The sequence below is a fragment of the Dermacentor variabilis genome, chromosome 2, assembly GCF_050947875.1.
Source record: "Dermacentor variabilis isolate Ectoservices chromosome 2, ASM5094787v1, whole genome shotgun sequence".
NCBI lineage: Eukaryota > Metazoa > Arthropoda > Arachnida > Ixodida > Ixodidae > Dermacentor > Dermacentor variabilis.
In genome coordinates, this window is record NC_134569.1 from 160,211,530 (window position 1) to 160,223,709 (window position 12,180).

Below are 12,180 nucleotides of genomic sequence, written 5' to 3' on the forward strand. Positions count from 1 at the left end.
AATGTACATTCTGGGCCTATTAGAAATGATTTGTTTCTCTTTTTCTTTTATTTCTCAAAACACTGGTGCGGTATTCCCAGCGAAATTGTTCTTCTATAATCTCCAAAGTCGCTTGCTCCCCGTCTCGTTGGTATCAAATTACAAAAGTCTGTCAGTTAAAGTGCGGAAGAACTTGCTTTTGTAGGCCAATCTTTCTACGTAGACAATATCTTCATCACACATTTCTATTTGGAAGATGCCCGGTGATACCCGGTAACACCAATATTTTTATTATTGATGCGATGGCGTCACATGACGTCACATGAGTGAAACAGCCGGAATTTAATTGTCATCTGTAGGAGCAAAAGGGCACCTAATTTCCCATTGACTGGGACGCCACGTCGCGAGCACCCCTTGGCGGAGCACAGCGGGCAAAATGGTGTACTTGCTCTTCAATAAAGAGACAGGCATTTCATGTTGGGAGATGGCATCGCCGCGATGCCACGTAACGTTAGCTCTCGTGCTCGGAAACCCGCGTCAAAACGCGCCACGCCTCTCAACGCGCTCCCTTCCCTGCGAGGAATTCACAACTCTAAGGATGCTCAGAAGCTTTCACTTGCACTTCAATGCTTTCACAACCACACCTCATAAGTGTTTAGGTGCTCTGGAGTTTTTCTTGTCTGCTTCATCGCTTCAATGGAGACAATGGAAACTCGGCGAATGATGTCGATTTAACGTGCTTTGGCAGATATGAGGGGAAAAGAAGGGAAGTCTTGTATACTGCAGTCACAGCAAGGTGGTACCGTTGCAATGTCTTGTGTTTCTCATGCTGCTTCTTATTTCCTCGTGCCACTACAGCCGTGCCTGGATTCATGACTGGCAACTTCACTGACAGTAGTTCGTATCCTGCCCTTGCTTTCTCCCCTTGTGTCGATTCTTCAAAGCGCTATTTTCTTTATATCGGCCTGCGATTGGACATTCGGTTCTGGTATACTGTCTGTCACTATGCCTTTCTGTAAGGCAGAATTCCTTACAGACCAGCTTTTGCAATTCTTGTCTACGTCAACGACGTTGACATGTTCGAAGTTCACTGCCTTCCTTGAGACAGTAGTTTGTATTAGAGAACAGCCAACTCATCGCTGCCCTACCTTATACGACTCAAAGATGGCTCTGCAATGCCTTTTGTCAGAGCTTCATCGATGTTCCTCAGAAAAATTCTCTTTAATATTCACGAAATGCGCCACCAAACCCTGGGAAATGTTTGGAATATGCTCTTTCTGTGGTCCAGGCGAATGCGGTATGTCAGGTAAAGATTCTGCCTGCGAAGCTGTTCACGCAGAGTAATGGAAGGCGTCCACTGTGATTTGTCACCTTGGGGCAGTAGAAACACAGAATGGTACCTTAGGAAATGCATCATTTGTAGGACATTATGGCAACGCCGCCCAGGTAAACTGAGCCGCCATCACCTCGACAGAACTGAACCTGCTGCCTGGTATTCGCCCGATGTGCAGCACATCCACTCTGTCGCTTACGCTTGCGTTTTGCAGTCACGTACACAAGGTGATCCTTGAATGGAATGACTGACAGTGCTGACTGGAACGCATGTGCTTGCAAAGGACATTACGATTAGGAGTGAGAAAAATTGTTGTATACCCGAAAGTATATATAGCCTGGAAGCATCAAGAAAACCTTCTCCACCTTCCGAATTTGCTCCTAGCTACTTCGCTAACCAATTACAGCGCCTACTATGTGGCCAGCAATGGTTTTAGTATCCCCGCCTTATCGCCCGCTGCACCTCTAATTAAATATATCGCTTGTACTTAGAACAAGAACGTGTTGACATTGGCTTGCACATCATAGCAGGACACATGAAAAAGGTGATAAGTCTGCTTTTTAACGCTTGAGAGGAAGGCTTATTCCATACTGGAGTTTATTTCAGACCTCAAAAACGGACGACTAAACGACAAAAGAAGTGATATTCAAATTATCTGCAATCGGTAGTCTATAAGTACCGACTGTCCATATGCGCGCTAAAAGATGAAGCCTGTAGCCTTTTATTTCTTTTAGACATTTATATCTGTAGCCAGTGTCCGTGCTTTAATACAGCTGTGCCATTCAGAAAATTCATTATACTGATTAATAAATGTCCAAGACCGTGGTTTTTCAGGTTCAGCATAGAAAATAAAACTGTGATGGCTTTACTGACCAGCTGAAAGCGTATTCATGGTAGCCGAATAAGTTGCACTAAGATTGGATAAGCCACTCAAATAGGACCACTACATTTCATGAAAAACAGTAGTTACTAAATATGTGAACGACGCCATGCCTACTATCTAGAGCAGCGCCGCCGGTCGCTTAGACTCTCTAGACCCAATTAATATTTCTGTTGAATGGTCAGTGAGCCCTTACTCTGCAGCGACTGTATATACAAAGACAGCACGTGCATCCTAAGTAAACATTATATGGCCCACTAAAGCGCACTTCCCCGCAGCATAGCGGAACACTTCTCTGGTATAAGAACATGTTTCGTTTAAATAACGAAGAAACGGAAAAGTAAATTAGGCAGATCGCGCCTATTGTATGAATCGGATGTATGCGAAGCATTTTGCAGATAGCTGGCTATGGCTTCAACCTTGTGGCGACGCGCCTGGACGGGCACTTGTACCGATGGCTTCGGCAAGGCGCTCATAGTGGAGCTCGGACATGATGAGGGTCAGAAAGAACTTGGGCTTGTCCAGCTGCTTGATTATTAGGAACACGTTCCCCATCCTTTGCGACAATTAGTACCTATGCAGGACGCCATCTTCGAACTGCTCCAGTAAACCTCTTGGGAACGCAAAGTCTGAGTTCACGCACTTCTCTACGAAAGTGGGTGCATCTAAGAGCTGCTTTCTGAGCGTCAGAAGCTGGTTACGGTGGAAAACTTGCCCTTGAATCGCTGTTCGCGCTGAGCAAACCACCATCCGGTGTTCCGCCGCCTGCATACCCGGATTTTCTTACGCGCGCCATATGGTTTGGCGTAGTTAGTACGCGTCGATCAGAGATAAGGATCGCACGACGGCGCTCGGATAAGGGCGACGCCGCGCCCACGCAGGCAAAGCGAACGCGAAGCTCTCAGCTGCTCAAGTTGGTAGGCACCGTCAGCCCTGCCGTCGTAGCCGGACGGACGGAAGGACGGACGGACGGACGGACGGTCCGACCGACCGACCGACCGACCGACCGACCTACCTACCGACTGACCGACCGACCGACCGACCGACCGACCGACCAACCGACCGACCGACCGACCGACCGACCGACCGACCGACCGACCGACCGACCGACTCGAAGCAGGTGAAGTAGACAAGCGATGCTATTCACATTAAAGGAATATGCTGAATTGTACCCACTGACGATTGTCGTGTTATGTACAAACTACTGACGTGCAGCAATGTTGGGAAGCATTATATCAGCAGCTTCAAATAATTGCAATGTACTCCTCGTGCAACCTTTAGAAATCATCATTGAAAGGTTGCAGAACGACCAACGCCTAGGGCGCACCAAAAATATGTGAAACATCACATAAAGATAATGAGACGTCTCATTGCTGCGCAGAATGTTCAGCGCTTACATTCGCGTAGTTCTGCATTATTGGTCCTATCAAATAATAAGTGCTTTTTTCAAAGGTGTGCCCATTTTCCATGAACACATAAATCACACACGTCATTATTTTTGCGATTTCTTTGCCTCCAAAGTTATCTCTGGTGTTGTATAAAACGTGGTTAATTTGCAGCTTTTTGGTGTTTTTCTGGATTGCAGTGTAAATTTTTATGCTTGAGGGCCATGGACGAAGATATGCAAAACTGGAATGAAGCTGAGATTTGGAATTTTGGGCACTTGGTTCTCGGTTTCTACATTGATGACAGTGTCTGAGCCATTTGTGTTACCTGATAAGAGAAACAGTGTGCAGTGTATTCGTTTCTACTCATTTCTCTAACTTTTTCTTACCTACTCATTTCATAGAGGAAGCAGCAGGACACGACCTGATTTAACTGGTAAAAGCAGTAATTCATCTACATAGAGCTCGCTTCTTTAAGAAATTGCTTCCAGAACCAGTCCTCTGTATTTTTTATATTCTGTACTTGTCGTCAGCCTGATGATACCTTATTCCGCACAGAGGCTGAAAAGAAGTTTCACCTTAAATCTCATGCAGATGCCTGAAGCCAGAAACCAAAGTTCGAAGGGCACCTCAAAATGATAACAAGTGGAGAAATAAGGAAAATAGCAAAGAACTTGTGCATACAAGTACACAGAGACGGCGGCAGCAACACAGTTCGGCAGATCTCTCATCGGACACATCTGTGGGAGCTTGAAAAAGTAATCCAGGCAGCCGCAGCTCTTGATATGAAATGGAAGCCACACAGAAAGAAGGGAACTTGGCTTGAGGCGAGATTCTCCGCCACGCAGTGGTTCGGAGAGAGCAGGCATCTCTACACTCCACAGATTATGGTAAGAGAGGTGGGGGACTGCGGTAGAAAGGAAAGCAGTTCGACATTCTTTGTGCGACAAGCCTTTGCCGGGGAGCATGCATTCAAGTTTGCTCCTGCGGACTGACGCGGATGGAAAGGCGAAGGGGCATTCCGGATGTGTGGTTACTGGAACAGAGTCGAGGGACGGTGAAGCCATGCAGGAGCTTGAGAAAGTAAATGTAATAGATATATTACGGAAATGCGGACACGCTATTCTACTGCGCAAGTGCGTTGGCTCCATGGTCCGGTGCCTCGGTCTGCTTGCGTTTGTTTGCTTCCCTTCGTGCGTGTGTATGTTTCATTGCTAAACGGCTCATTTTATCCCATGTCGTGGTCACCGTCGTTCCAACAGCCAGTGGCGAAGTGTTGAGATATATTAAGGGGAAAGCCTTGAGTGACTTGCTACGGTGACTCATACTCGAAAACAGTTCCGTCTATAGTCCCCGTCGTTAAAAAATGTCATCATGAAGCCGAGTTCTTTAAAACGGTTGTTCAGTTGTAGAAAAAAATATTATTAGCAATGGTCCATAAACCCGTAGTCAAGGAAAGATGCAACTGCGAATATGAAAGAAGAAAAGAAAGAAATAAAGAACGAAAGAGAGAACAAATTAAAGAACGAAACAATAAAATAAAGAAAGAACGAAAGAAAGAAAGACAGAAAGAAACAAAGAAAGAAAGAAAGAAAGAAAGAAGTAGTGCATACCATCACAGAAGTCATTTCTTAATAGCGCACGCTTGAGGCGTTTCTGGCTGGTCGTTATAGGGAAATTCTTATCTATTTCAGTAAGGCAAAGAAAATATCTTGCGAAAACATGAAACGACAGTCGGCCCACAATAGCTATTTCTGCTTGGCTCAGTAGAGGTGTTATACGGAGCTGAAGAAAAGGCTCCTGGCGATATAGACAGGTGTCTTGAAAACGTTCTGTGTGCTTCATAGACCAAGTGTCACCACCCGCGACCATGTGAGGTGACGTCACTGCATGAGCTTGTTTTAGGTGAATGCAAGCCATCATTACAGGCAGACATAGCAGCTTCATCAGTAGATTTGTTTCCCATAATGCCGCAGGGAACTCGCAGCCATCACATCAGACCGGTCAGATCGTCAAGATGAAATTTTAAGCACTATATTCACGTGAAAATTTCTCTGGCAACAAAGAAACCCTTATGAAGAGAAAAGGCAGATTTTACGGTAAACTGTAAATAGTTGCAGGACCTCATAAATGCTCTTTAAAGCTGGGAAATAGGAATCAAACATCGTATCTACTGCACCACTTAGAATGGAACATAAAAGAAATCGTTCCTAGTTATATTTCAGGCTTTCTATTTTTCTTTTGCTTCAATCTTCCACGTTTTGTCAGCGTCATAACGTCGTAAGGAGTAAGTTATGCTGATTCAGTATTTGTGGTGGGAAACCGAAACAAAGCGCTGTCAAATAGTACTTGCCTACTTGGCACCATGCCACATTTACAGAATTACCACCCATGTCGCTTTGCCTTCATTGTTACGGAATTTTGTCCGCTGGTATAGCTGGTGGCTTGGTTTTTGCCCCTGGTCGGATAGCGGACTTTTTATAGTATTGCTTTGTATAACTGACGACGGCTTCATGTAACAGACATTTCTTTACAAATTACGCGAAGAGCACTTTGAAGGGCTGCACTCGCTGTAGTAGAAGGCGCAGTCGTGTGAGATTCCTGCGTTCGCAGGGCAGCTCAAAGATCGTGCAAATGCGCGCAGTGCTCTTCAACCGTCAGTGTAAATCGTCTTTGTATGCCTAGAGTTACAGGCGTACACAAGGCTGCTTGAAATCTTGGGATGGCAGTTGAAATTTCTTCCGAATTTCTTGCTCTCAAAGTTAGACTTGCGGCTACGATAACCGGAGCTCTGCTCACGTATGAAATTGCAGGACGAAAGACGCAATGGACCGAGACCATTCCAGAGATGGGTGCCTGGCACTGGCGTCATGCGCTGTCAAGTGTCACGGGCATGCTGCCTGATGTGTGGTCTGAGCACTTCCATAACTATGTCAGTTATGCCAGGGTAGTCATGAGACTTTAGTCTCTAGGATTCACGTACATTGTAGCAATTGCAGGTAGTCTCTGGCCACCTTCGCTTGAGCGCATTGACTACACGTTAGAGTGTTGCAGCTACTGCTCTGTAGAGGCAAGCTGTATCGTAGATGCTCAAGAAATAGCCTCCTGCGTCGTTGCAACGCTTCAAATAAAGGAATTGCCGCGATGCCATATTCTAGGGTAGTCTGAATGCTATTGCGACAACGTGGAGGAAGACGTTGACTGCAGCGCAGTTTAAGAGGCACCACTACAGCCAGTCTCATCGCGTCTGGCTTAGGCTTCTATAGTAACAGAGAAGTGAGGCCATTGCTCAATCTCGCCAGCGCTCTTGCGGCGGGCTGTGCCTAAGGCTGAGAGGAGCGGCATTGTACTCATTTTTCCGAGACAAGGAGTCACGAATCAACACACTCAGAGAATCTGTCATGGCACTAATAAGGGCGGCTATTTACTCGCCTATCGAAGCGTTAGCACTCTTACGTCTTCCAGTCAGTTAGGGCGATAAAACGAACATATATAAGCTATGTTGTGTTGAGGGAAACAGCTAGCATGGTGGGCCGGAAACTACCTGCTCGCAACTTACACTGCTCAAGTTATGCTTAATTCATTTGGAATTGTGGAACAAAGTGCCAGTTCGTAAAAAAATCAGCAAGAAATTTACACTCTCAACATCTAAATCTGGACAGGCCGCACTGCGGCGGCCTTCATTTAATCGTGTGCCATTCATTTTACTTACAAGCAGTGCAATTATAGCATGAGCATCTGAACTCTTTTTGATCACTTATCGAGAACGTAATATCTCTTTTTAGAGTGAATGAAACTAGAACGTGAAACGGCACGTATATATGTCCTCGACATTGCTGTTCCGTACGACGCATACTTGTAGCGCAGATTATATATAACATACGTCCTGTTCTGCGTCAATTCAGTGTCAGAATAACAGGTTACCTGGTCACCTATATGACTTGCAGCGTTATATTTTGGAGTGGTTTTATATTAAAATTATTGACACTTTTCTCTTAGAGCTACATTAACCTTCACTTAACTTTACTGGTGGATAGGATGCACTGACCAATGACATCCGTACAGTGAGTCCCAAAATGTCGGCTAGCGCAAATAACGCGTACGCAATGAACAGGTCAGCTAAATAGATAAATGTCATGCACATCTTCTTAGGCTTGCTATCCCCGAGCACCATTGTGGTGACTTGCGAGAGCGAAATTTATGCGTGCACAGGACGTTGGCACAGGGAACTAACTTTAGACTGTCTATGTTGCAAAAATAGTTCATGCATGCAAAGTATGCACCACAGCCTAAAAATTTTGTGGCGTCCGAATTGAATTCTGATTAGTCAGTAATTTATTTCTCATATTATAATGTAGACAAGTTGAAATTTTCCCTGGCGCTGCTGCGGTAACATTCAGTCAAAGATGCTTTACGAGAGATGCGAGATGGTAAAATACACTTAAGTTTTTCTTAAAATGAATATTTTAAGAAAAATGTAAATTTGCTCATTTATTTGTTATTTGAAGAAAAATACGATATGCATCAAACCGCATTGCTGATGAGGCATATGTGTAATGCAAGAGGTGGAAGACAATTCAGAAAAAAAAGAGCTTAGTGTTAGCATTGTTGAGACTAAGAAACAAACAAACAGAAAATTATTGTACTATCTTGTTGCAGTCGCTTTATTTGTTCTATCACATAAGACATGTACACTTACGACGAGATAGGAATATTCCAGTGACAAAAAGCTTATGTAGGGCCTTGGTAAGGGCTGAAACGCCTTCGTAGTGCAAAGTACAGTGCACTAAGCGCCTCTTGCGCCCCAGAAAGTGAGCAATAAAGACGGTAGAGTTGTGCTACAGTTCTAATGACAACACGCCTCCAGCGATGACTTCATGCAACACAGTGAAATACATTCTCTCTCTCCCCTTGAGCTGAGCGACGAATATGTGGAGTGGATTCAAACATGTAAAGAAGCATTTGAATCGTCGGCAACTACTTCGAACACACTAAATTTATGAAAGCTCCTTCAAAGGCAGAAAGCTAGCTGCTCCCGAAATTAAAAGCCCGGTGAGTCCGTCATCGGGGGTCAGTCTAAAGAGCACCCCAGCCTACTGCCATCTTACGCTGAAGGGAAACCGTTGACACCCAAAGTTCTTAATTTGCCTAAGGAAGTCGGCAATTAGCTATTCATTGTTTTAGAATGCCTACGGATTAGCAAGGAATACGCCTAATGAATACGATCTTGCCATAAAGACTCCCTTTGAGTTACTGTACAGAAGGAACTGGAGCTTTTTGCCTCCCATTCAAGTACGTTATTCGGGAATTCTAAAGAGTCTCACGCCCTTTATTGGCTATCTGTTACGACATGACGAGCACATTAAAGTGACGAATTCTGAGCACATTCTTTCAAGCATTCCACCAATGTCACGTGAATATCAGTGTCTTCTGTCGTGATACAAATTGTAGATTGTCAAACTGTGTATGGTTTAGCCGTTAATAATGAGTCTAATTCTTGAAGTTTTCTAGGGAAAAGTATAGCTTTTAGGCTGAATTTCAGTTGACATATAAAAGGCGATGCCAGTGACGCGTCCACTGCAGTGGTATAGAGTCATTTTTATACGTCAAATAGAAGCTTCGCAGTTCGCAAGCAAAAGTGGACGCCTTGTGGGTTTCGTCACACAAGCTAGGAAAAAATGCTTTCCGAATTCTACAACCTGTTCAAAGATATGCTGGACATTGAGTGAGCAAGCACGATCTCGTTTTAATGCATGCCGTAGTGGGTAACTACGAATTCATTCTGACCATCTGGCATTGTTTAACGGGAAAGCAATCCACGCTAAACAAAAGTGTTTGCATTCCCCCCATTGGAATGCGGCTACCGCGCCCAGCATGGCCACTGAGCTACCACGGTGGGTAACTACAAATGTTTTCCAAGATTTCGAAATAATAAACGACTAGTTGCTCATGATTCGGTGTTTAAACGTTGCATTGCAGACACTGGCGGAGCTGACAGTCTATTTTCCTTTCGAGCGGCAGGTTATTTTCAGGCAGCACAACAAAACAGAAAGAAACATGCAGTTCAATAGTAAAGCGATTGCCTCCAAATGGCAATGGCACGTACGCCACCGAAAGAACGACTTAGTTCTTGTATACGTAAAGCCTACGGGAAGTACCGGCCATGGTTGATTAGTTGCTGTAGTGTTGGACTGCTAAGCACGAAGTCGCGGGATCAAATCTGCGCCATGGCGATCACATCTAGATGGCGGAGAAATGCGAAAACACCAGTTTACTTAGATTTGCCCACTACGGCGTGCCTCAAAATCAGATCATGGTTTTGGCACGTAAAGCTCCATTATTTATTTATTTACAGGCAGGGATAGCTTACTTTATACGTACCGTAATTTAGCTATTTTAGTTCATCCAAGTTCCACTATGACAGCATGGAAAGTGTCCGGTATTTGAGCTCAGTTAGAGGACGTTCATGCCTTTACGTGTTATTGGACGTTGGTAAGTTGATTACGCTTAGTTACGCAAATGTTCGTTTTATCCATTCGGATAAAAACATCCAGTTCACCTCGCCAGGTGAACTGTAGTTATAATTTATTTTTTTAATGCAGCATAATTACTATTTATGGGTAAGCAGTTAAATAGAGCCCAACAAACTCTGTAAAGATCCATGATGTGAAGTGAGTAGGTGATATAAATTCAGGGCAAGGTCGTTACTCGCTTTTCGTTCTTGGATTTTCTGGTTCTACTCATTAAGCCTGTAATTGAGCAAATATATTGTACGGGCGGCCGTTGAAGACGTAACGTTATTTACTTATACAATTTGATATCCCTCTTTAGCATCTTCTAACTTCAAGGGCATGCTAAAGTGACTCCGTGCATTGTGTTGTACTGGTGCCTAGACTGTACTTTCTGCCCGCCAATGAGATAATATCCGCCAACATCGACATATGTGCTACTGTTATGCATTGAAGCAGGTAGTACTGTCATCTACGAACGAATTAGGTCAGGCCAAGCACCACTGCATGAATGGGAGGAGCCAGCATCACAAAAATGAATATAGCAGAACAAGGGGACACCCGTAAGCGAAGTATTCGACACATTGTTATCGATCAAAATCTCTCCGCAGTGAAAAGAGGAGAGCGGCGTAGCAAACGATTTGTTCTTTCCGCATACCAGAGAAGATGGAATTTAACAAAGTATTTTACTCTAGCGCGAAGGAACTCAGGCTTTCCAATGCGCCCCTCCGATATAGTTAGTTACGTCGACTCTAAGGTGCCTCAAAGTCGATGCTCTTCACATGGTTTCGAATTCACTTTGTGGAACGGCAGCGAGTTGCCAGGAAGGATTTGCATCCTAGACGACAATATCAGAGTGACAGGCGCGGAGTCCAAGTTTCAAATGATGCCCCGATGATCGGTGCGCTGGCGTTGCTAATTGTTTTGAAGCAGAGGAAGTACCAACATCTATTATTTTCGATTTTCACAAAAACGAATGAAATGCGATTGTTCTAAATATGTGTGATGTATATATAAATGCATCCAGCTATATCAAAGCTGATATTGTCTCGTAGCTTGCCGCTCTTCACGCTCAGCGCCAATGAAATTGCGTGTGGTCTTTCATGTTGCTGCCTTTTATTAATTATAGCCTCCGACTCTGAAATAGGCGAAGACACAGTAGTGGCCTTGAGGAGGTAGTCTATTTATACCATGTATCCCAATTTATAAATCCTGCTTTAGGCGCGCTTTCGATTATCAGCTTGAATATTATTGTCTAGGTAACCTTGATGCTGAGAATTAGCTACTGCCTAGTACGATGCTCTAAAAAAAGCAAAAAAAAAAGAAAATCGGCCGAGACATTTAAGACTGCTTACCTAAGTGAAAGCGATAGCATTAGACTGCCTTTGGATAAATATGTTGCACTGATATTTTCTGCATGAATTAAGTCTGCTTATTCGGTGTGTGTGCTTGCGTATATACTGGCCCCAGACTGGCTCATTTTATGCACTCATCACGTGGCGTCGAGAGTCCATCGCAGGAGACACAGCACCGATGAAATCCAGAGAGCAAGTGACGCAGGTGTGGCAGCGCGCTAAGTTTATACAGTCAAGGCCCACCTCTTCCCTATTGACTGCGCCGTCACGTGCCTAACTTCAAGCGCGGACTAGGTCCCACGTTTATGCCGCACGTACTAGGCTGTGACACCTTTAGAAAGCCGTAACCGTGGAGACACTTTGGCGTAGCAGAAGTTTGCTCGTTTGGCACTCAACCTACCTAAAATGTACCAAACGTTCCTATAAAGGTAATTAACTTACTTTGTTTACAAGAACCTTCCTGAGGAATCTGATGTAAACCCTAGCATTCTTTCTTTTTTTTTTTTTACTGTTTCACCGTCGGACATTTCTAGGACCATCGGTCGGTCACGCCGCCGACGCCGATGGATTTACTCATAATCGGGCAAATAATGATTTCGCTTTAAAATGTTGAAGGGTCCAATGCAAAAGAGAGAGTGGTTACTTGTCCCCGCTGAGCACTCGAGGAATCGATGTGAAAAGTGGTATTCTACAGCTAGCTTACATTATGGGCTATAAGTTTCGTATTTGACTGATGACG